The sequence below is a fragment of the Nicotiana attenuata genome, unplaced genomic scaffold (genome assembly GCF_001879085.1).
Source record: "Nicotiana attenuata strain UT unplaced genomic scaffold, NIATTr2, whole genome shotgun sequence".
In the NCBI taxonomy this organism is placed as follows: domain Eukaryota; kingdom Viridiplantae; phylum Streptophyta; class Magnoliopsida; order Solanales; family Solanaceae; genus Nicotiana; species Nicotiana attenuata.
The window spans coordinates 339,261-348,743 of NW_017671132.1; the positions used below are offsets into that span (position 1 = coordinate 339,261).

The window sequence follows — 9,483 nt, forward strand, 5'->3', positions numbered from 1 at the left end:
CCAGGTCCCTCAGCCGCTGATTCTCCTCCTCCAAGGCCGCAACCCGATCCGACAAGTCCTGGGCCTCCTGATCAATCTCGCCGATTCGCTCCTCAAGCCTCGCCTCTCTAAGGGCCGCAGTAGCCCTCTCCGATTCTCGCTTGGACTCATGAACACGAACCGCCGCCTCGAAGGCCGCTGCCCTCGTCGAAGCATCCCTCTCCACGCATTCCAAATCGGCGACCTTACCTTCCAGTGCAGCCAGCTTCACTCTCCATTCAGAGTCTACCTCCGTAGCTCTGGCCTGGCTTTGCTCCATTTCCAACTGTAGTGCTTGCAACTTACCCTGCAGATGTTCACACTCCGCGACGACCCCTCTTCCCACCTCGAGCTCCTCGTCCTTGAGGCGGATTTGCTCTTCGAGCTCACTCCTGCTGCGGAGCACCTGCACTAGTTCACGGTCCTTCCTCTCCAACTCTTCGCCCAACGCCCGGTTGCGGGGATCATTTCTTAACCGTTCATGCAACTCGCGACACCTATCGCGATAGCGACGGTATTTTCCCAGCATCTGCAAAAAGATCCTCGACCAGACATTGGCCCTACGAATTTTCTCTACCTCCAACATGTATGTCTGCAAAACAAGAAGAACAATCAAAATTATGCCCACTGCGCAATAAAGGAGAAATAAACTGAATTCTGATATAACACACTCGAAAACCCATCACAGCCACCTCGTCCATCACTTCGACATCCGAAACACTCCTCAGGGACTCGTTCTCGGCCTCAGAACACAGTAGGCTGAATTGTGGTACCAGGCTGCCCCCTTGAGTCAACAAGTTCACGTCGGCAGGAATCTCAACGAGGCGGGCAGACCCCCCTGCATTGACCACCGAGTGGGTAATGCCCTCCTCGAACATCCGAACGTCATCAGGGTCCAAGTCAGACTCAGACTCGTATTCATCGACCATTACACTCTTCCCCCTCTCCGCTGCTGAAGATGATGGCGGCACACTCAAGGTCGCGACGGCAGCGTTAGGGGAACGATCCTCCGCTACAACGAGATGTTCTGCGACATTCGCAGCGAGAACTTCCGATCGGGCTGCGGTAGCAGCAGAGTCCCCCTGGCCCTGGCTAACGGGAGCAGCTCCGACTATCCACTCCCCTTCGGCGGTAGACGCTGCAGCAACACCTTCCTCTGGGTTCGCCGGGGGAGAATCCAAGTTGATCACTGTCGGGGGAGCCATCTCAAAACCTACTCTCCGCCTCTTCAATGGCCCTTCTTCCTCCCCGGTTGACGGCGAGTCAGCTTGAGGACAGATGATGCCAGATGTGCCCTCATCCCGAGACATAGTTTGGGTGGGAGTGGTAAAAGCCACTGACTCCACCGACGCCGCCCTCGACGAAGGACGAGCCGTAGGTACCGCACTGATACGAGCAGATGCAGCCGGATGACAGAACGCCTACTGAGGGGCCCTGACTCTGCGAACCCTCCCTAATCACGGCAAACAAGGCTCGAAAAGTAAGATCGATACAGAAGAAAGGTCAGAAAGTAAGGACGTTATCTCACCTGTAAGGGGCCTGTGTCCGAATCTCCAATGAAACGTCGCCCACGTACGAACTCCCGCTGTATGGGGAAGGATGGCCTCGACCTATTCCCGAATCCCCTCAAAAGGAGGTGGTGGTACCTTCTCGGCTGCAAAACATCGAGATAAATCAGTATATGCAACACAAGATATAGGGAGGAAGAGACCGAAACAGACTATGTTAGCCAAGGGCGAAGACTTACAGGCAAAATTCCACACTACCGGAAACCCAGTCGGGTCCGCCACGAGGTGCTCGGTCCGCACATAGAAAAAATTATCAAAGAAACGGCGGTTGGTCCTGTCATCCATCTTGACCACCAAACCTTTCGACCCACGAGGACGCACGTGGATCATTGTGCCGCGAATCCTTTGAGGAGCAAATAGGCTGAGCACGTGCCTCAGAGTGACCTCACGACTGGCCAGCTCCGCGTACTTAATGAACATAAGGAAAAGCTTGTACAAATAAGGAGAAATTTGGGCAGGGCACACCTCATAATAGCGACAGAAGTCGACCACCAACATTGGAAGCGGAAGTGTGTACCCCATAAGGAAGGGATAAGCGTAGAACGAGCAGAACCCGGGACGGTCTATCTGGACCCTTTCGTCCTTTGTGGCCGGTACCATCTCGATGTAACTGGGAATGCCCCATCGCTCCCTCAACTCCCTTATTCTGACCTCCCCCATAAGGGGTTTAATATCTACATGCTCTATGCCCCTATCGGCGCTGAAGTCTTCCACCGCCTTCCCCGAGCGGAACAAAATTTCCTCTACTGAAGGGACCTCCTCGCTTTCCATCAGGTCTGAATCCCCGTCCGCCGGAGCGTGATCCTCAGTCGCCGGCGGGATAGCCGGACGATTATCGTGAGAGGAAGTTCCCGCCATCGTTAACCCAGAGGAAGAGGAGGGAACTCTGTCGGAGAGATAGAAAGATTAAAAGAATGCTGCGAGAGAAGAGGCAAAGAAAAAGCTCAAATTGACCAAGAGAGAGATATCCTGAAAATCCACTCGAAGACAAGTGAAGAAATGTGAGAGACAAATGACAAGGCTCATCCAATTTATAGGACACGAATTCTCTGAGCGCGAAAACCAACAGTCGCCACTAGGATCTGACCAGGCGTGAAACGATTCAGCTTCTCGGGAACATGCGCTATTATGACTACTTACACGAAGTGCTGCTCCATTTATCAACCGTCGTTTCAGCTTCGATACTGTCGCAACGGTACAACGGTATCAGAGAGACCCCTCCGGGCCGTTCCGAAAACTCATGACATGACTAAGGAATAATATGCACATCACTCTCAATATGATTACGTCACGAACATGATCCGTCCGTCGAGGTTGGTAGGATACGACCCCGACAGACGGAGGGACTAACTATATTGGTCAAAATCTGACCACTCGACCACGTCGGTAATAACTCCGTCCCAACTACCCTGCAGTGGCGGCTAATGAACTCGACCTCGTCCGACCCGTACTAGTCACTAAACAAGCGTCGAGGTTGAGATCCCTCCATGAGGGGAAATCACCCCCTCGACCGGGTCGAGATAAGATATGAATGAGACATCTTCGACTATAAATAGAGGGCGGGAGACTCGAACAAGAGGGGGCTTCTCCATCATTTTCTTGATCATCCACCAGCATAAGAACATCTAGAGAGAGAGACTCCGAGAGGGGCGAGGGAGCCCAAAGGGAGAAAGAAAGGGAGATTCTTCACATTCAACAGTTCTCGAAGAAGACCACAAAATTGTAATTTCCTGGACCTCTCCAAGGGGAGGCAGGATAAATTTCAATGATGAATGAAATCTCCCAATTATTATTTCTATTAAATCTTCCGTTTTACTCTTTTGTCTTTCGATCTGGTATTAATTATGATTGACTACGATTTACCCCTTCATCTATGTTGATTGATTTGCTCGAAAAGTATTCAATAACTTTTGAGTCAAACAATTTGGCGCCGTCTGTGGGGATTTCCTAGTGAAAGCACTTAGTTCTTCCCGGATCGAAGCAAAAGAGACAGCAAGAAGTTCTTCCCGGATCGTGGAGGTGGAGAAGCTCCCCCCGTTTCGGCTCCCCTTATCCTCATACCATGTCAGGCCGGAAACCGGCGCAAAGGCACTGCAAACGAGGAATCGAAAATTACCCTGAAGCAACCTGAATGCCACAGTCAGACAGATAATCATTCAGTTCGACCTCGCTTGAACTGGGAATCAGGCTAAGTGCCTTCGCCATCAAAGTATTACAGTTCGACCTCGCTCGAACCGGGACTCAGGCTAAGTGCCTTCACCATCAAAGTATTACAGTTCAACCTCACTCGAACTAAGACGAGTTCCGCCCCCCTCAACCAAATCACAAATCGATGAACTGAAATGCAAGGCAAATAGCGAGAAAGAATTCTTTATTAATGGAATCAGAAATGCGGACCATCGCCGCTCACATCCGGTCCGAACCAGCCAAAAGAGAGAAAATCGACAAAGAAAACAAGGAACAAACAAACGCCCATCGGCGTAACCAAAGAAAACAAACCAACACAAACAACGAAACAAGAGTCTCTCTCATTCGGCGCCAATACCGCCGTCGCCATCATCACTTCCATAAGGACCATCATCATCGCCACTTGCACCACCATCGGCTTCGGGCGTCGCCACATCATATCCGCAGTTGGCTCGAGCCTCCCGAGCTTTCTGGCATGCCTCCTCGTAAGCCGCCTCAGACACGATGCCCGCCTCCAACAAGTTCTTGAAAATGTCACGCTTAGCCTCGGTATAAAACCAGAGTTCATGAGCCTGGCGAGGAACAGCAGCAGGGATGGTCCGACCAGGGCCCTCAGCCGCTGATTCTCCTCCTCCAAGGCCGCAACCCGATCCGACTAGTCCTGGGCCTCATGATCAATCTCACCGATACGCTCCTCAAGCCTCGCCTCTCTAAGGGCCCAGTAGTCCTTCCGACTCTCGCTCGGACTCATGAACACGGACCGCCGTCTCAAAGGCCGCCGCTCTCGTCGAAGCATCCCTCTCCAAGCGATCCAAATCGGCGACCTTGCCTTCCAGTGCAACCAGCTTCACTCTCCATTCAGAGTCGACCTCCGCAGCTCTGGCCTGGTTTTGCTCAATTTCCAACCGTAGTGCTCGCAACTTGCCCTGCAGATGTTCACACTCCGCGGCGACCCCTCTTCCCACCTCGAGCTCCTCGTCCTTGAGGCGGATTTGCTCTTCAAGCTCACTCCTGCTGCGGAGCACCTGGGCCAGTTCACGGTCCTTCCTCTCCAACTCTTCGCCCAATGCCCGGTTGCGGGGATCATTTCATAAACGTTCATGCAACTCGCGAAACCTATCGCGATAGCAACGGTATTTTCCCAGCATCTGCAAAAAGATCCTCGATCGGACATTGGCCCTACGAATGTTCTCTACCACCAACATATACGTCTGCAAAACAAGAAGAACAGTCAAACTTACGCCCACTCCGCAATAAAGGGGAAATAAACTGAATTCTGATATAGCATACCCGTAAACCCATCACGGCCACCTCGTCCATCACTTCGACATCCGAAACACTCCTCAGGGACTCATTCTCAGCCTCAGAACACAGTAGACTGAATTGAGGTACCAGGCTGCCCCCTTGAGTCAACAAGTTCACATCGGCAGGAATCTCAACGAGGCGGGCCGACCCCCCTGCGTTGACCACCGAGTGGGTAATGCCATCCTCGAACATCCGAACGTCATCAGCCCAAGTCAGACTCAGACTCGTATTCATCGACCATTACACTCTTCCCCCTCTCCGCTGATGAAGATGATAGTGGCGCACTCAAGGTCGCGACGGTGGCATTAGGGAACGATCCTCCGCTATAACAAGATGTTCTGCGACATCCGCAGCAGAGTCCTCCTAGCCCTGGCTAACGGGAGCAGCCCCGACGATCCGCTCCCCTTCGGCGGTAGATGCTGTTGCAACACCTTCCTCTGGGTTCACCGGGGGAGAATCCAAGTTGATCACTGTCGGAGGATCCATCTCGAAACCAACTCTCCGCCTCTTCAACGGCCCTTCTTCCTCTCCGGTCGACGACGAGTCAGCTTGAGGACGGACGACGCCAGATGGACCCTCATCCCGAGACATAGTCTGGGTGGGAGTGGTAAAGGCCAATGACTCCACAAACGCCGCCCTTGATGAAGGACGAGCCAATTGTGCCACACTAATACGAGCAGATGCAGCCGGGCGATGGAACGCCAACTGAGGGGCCCTGACTCTGCGAACCCTCCCTAGTCACAGCAAACAAAGCTCGAAAAGTAAGATCGATACAGAAGAAAGGTCAGAAGGTAAGGACATTATCTCACCTGTAAGGGGCCTGCGTCCGAATCTCCGATGAAACGTCGCCCACGTACGAACTCCCGCTGTATGAGGAAGGATGGCCTCGACCCATTCCCGAATCCCCTCCAAAAGGAGGCGGTGGTGCCTTCTCGGCTGCAGAATATCGAGATAAATCAGTATATGCAACGCAAGATATAGGGAGGAAGAGGCCGAAACAGACTCTGTTGGTCAAGGACGAAGGCTTACGGGCAAAATTCCACACTACCGAAAACCCAGTCGGGTCTGCCACAAGATGCTCTGTCTGCACATAGAAAAAATTATCAAAAAAAAATGGCGATTAGTCCTGTCATCCATCTTGACCACCAAACCTTTTGACCCCCGAGGACGCGCGTGGATCATTGTGCCGCGAATCCGTTGAGGAGCGAATAGGTTGAGCACGTCCTCAGAGTGACCTCACGACCGGCCAGTTCCGCGTACTTGATGAACATAAGGAAAAGCTTGTACAAATAAGGAGAAATTTGGGCAGGGCACACCTCATAATAGCAACAGAAGTCGACCACCAACATCGGAAGCGGAAGTGTGTACCCCACAAGGAAGGGATAAGCGTAGAACGAGCAGAACCCGGGACGGTTTATCTGGACCCTTTCATCATTTGTGGCCGGTACCATCTCGATGTAACTGGGAATGCCCCATCTCGCCCTCAACTCCTTTAACCCGACCTCCCCCATAAGGGGTTTAATATCTACATGCTCCATGCTCCCATCGGCGCTGAAATCTTCTACCACCTTCCCCGAGCGGAATAAAATTTCCTCTACTGAAGGGACCTCCTCGCTTTCCATCAAGTCTGAATCCCCGTCCGCCGGAGCGTGATCCCCAGTCGCCGGCGGGATAGCTGAAAGATTATCGTGAGAGGAAGTTCCCGCCATCGTTAAGCCAGAAGAAGAGGAGAGAACTCTATTGGAGATTGGAGGAGTGCTGCGAGAGAAGAGGCAAAGAAAAAGCTTAAATTGACCAAAGGAGAGAGACCCAGGAAACCCTCTCGAAGACAAGCGAAGAAATGCGAGAGAAAAATGACAAGGCTCATCCAATTTATAGGACACGAATTCTCTGAGCATGAAAACCAACAGCCGCCACTAGGATCTGACCAGGCGTGAAACGTTTCAACTTCTCGGGAACACGCGCTATTATAACTACTTACACGAAGTGCTGCTCCATTTGTCAACCGTCACTTCAGCTTCGATATCGTCGCAACGGTACGAGGGTATCAGAGAGATCCCTCCGGGCCGTTCCGAAAACTCGCGACATGAAATAAGGAATAATACGCACATCGAATTCAATATGGGTACGTCACAAACATGATCCGTCCGTCGAGATCGGTAGGATACGACCCCGACAGACGGAGGGACTGACTGTATTGGTCAAAATCTGACCACTCGGTCACGGCGGTAATTGTATGGGGTCGAATTGAATGATCACGTCCCCAAGTAAGCACGACCGACCGTATACACACAAGTCCGGCTGAAAAGGACGACTCAAGAACTGTACAAAGGACGACCTCACAACCACGTCGGTCCCTCTATAGTATTTATTTTATCTTTATCTTTATGGTAGTAAAAACAGAGCCCCTCCGCTATATAAGGGGAGCGGGAAGGGAGAAAAAGGGAGGAGGATTCATTTCTCGACTATTCTCAGAAAAAATAACAAAAATTGTAATTTCTTGGATCCTCCAAGGGGAGACAGGATAAACTCCGATGTAGAAATAAAAATCTCCCAATTTTTATCTCTACGAAGGCTTTCGCTTTACTCTTCTGTCTTTCGATCTGGTATCAACTATGATTGACTATGATTTACCCTCCTTGTATACTAATTGATTTGCTTAAAAATCGTTCGATAATTTTTAAGTCAAACACTATTGGCTTTCATTTTATCCTTTATGTTCTTCCTATTAGGTATAGATTGATATTCCCGAGTCGATTGTTCTCTTTTGGATGGTAGCGCATCAAATTTCTTTTACCATTTTGAAGATGTCAGTTTTGAAATAGTCATGTTGTATTAGCTTTTGTTGATTATGCATTTACTTACTTTATTCATTTCGAATCTTATCGATCATATTTGGATGCACCTCTGTTTTGAAAGGTACTGTAAATTGTGCTAATTCTGATTATTTATGTTTGATATGATGATATATTCATAGCTAATGCATTGATCTTTTAGTGTTTGACAATTTTTCTCTGTTATCTCTACCTTATTTATGAATATGCATGCTTATCAATAGCATGTGATATAGTAATTGCAGTCTCTATATTGAAAAAGAATGGCAAAGATTTGGAAAGCACCTGAAGCATGATTTGAATAATTTGGGATTGTGTATATTGGAGATAATATATGATTTTAACTTTCTATAGAAAGAAAACTAATCGGATGAAAATTTTGAAACTGTTGACAACTAAAAACTACTTTCAATTTCAGAAACGTGATATATTTACTCTAAATTTATATGATATGTGAATCTTTGTTGGTGTTACTAAATAGATATTTATATTTTGGGTAGAGGATGCCAAATTTATTGCATTTGTATGTTGAGGTTGGGGGCTCTCCTATTTTGGCGCCCAAATGCCATGTTTATGTAGCTTTCAGTTGAATTAAAGTAAAGCTTCATCATTGTATTAGATGATTAGTTTTCTAAAGTTGCTAATTTAGCTGGTAGCACTTGATGTACAGATTTTATTTTCCTTTTTTTGTTGCAGAAAACAACAAGAAACGTGCTAAAAACCATAGAAGAGTTCAATAATTCATTGAATTCAAGGAGAATGAATTTTGTGATGTTATGAAACCATACAGGTGATGGTTATGAATGTCGTGACTGAAGATATTGAGGATCTGCGAAAACTTCTCTATTTGCATGTCTTCTCCTTTTCCTATGTGGGCTCTTTAGCCCTCTAACACTCTCAGTATTGGTATTTGATTGTGTAAATTGCATTTTCTTGTAGAGTATAAGGCACTATTATATTGTTTATCTGATCAGTACGATTGGAAAATTGCCCTTGTGAGAAAAGACATCCACTTGCGCATGTTGAAGTCTTTGAGATTTAGCACTATCTTCTAATATTGTACTTCATCAATATTTAAAAAGCAAGAACTGTTTTCAGTTGGATCAGCTCCCTCAAAGATTTACTGGACACACTAAATAAGATAATAGCTCCATTGATGGCTAAGTTCATACGTTTGTTATCAATTATCCAATAAACAAATGGTTAGATATAAAAAGTTTGTAGCAATTCTGAAATTTCTGGAATTGATACGAGTGAAACTTGAATTCGTTATAAGGGGTAAGGTGTGCAAGACTTCGGCCTATTTCTCTTTCTCATTCTATATGACTTGATCAATAAATTTATGGGAACTAATGTTGTCCGACGTTTACAATTGGTGCAAAAAAATGCCCGTCTTCCTTTGTTTTCAATTTCTGTTTGCAGACTGAACATTCAAGCATACTGTTTCACCAAAGAAATAATATTTTGGATAAAACTAGAATTTGAGATGAAAAATCGAGTTACTAATAATCAAGAGACCAAAATAATAATAGGCTTTCTGAGAATAATAATAAAGCAGTAAACAAAATTTC

The 9,483-nt window shown here is 47.8% G+C and overlaps 1 long non-coding RNA gene across 1 annotated transcript; it reads left to right on the forward strand.

Annotated features, from left to right (window-relative positions):
• Nucleotides 1–7,552: 7,552 nt before the first annotated feature.
• LOC109206148 lies at nt 7,553–9,013 on the forward strand. Its single transcript, XR_002064795.1, has 2 exons — nt 7,553–7,684; nt 8,609–9,013. It is a non-coding gene; the product is annotated as an uncharacterized LOC109206148 (long non-coding RNA).
• Nucleotides 9,014–9,483: the final 470 nt, after the last annotated feature.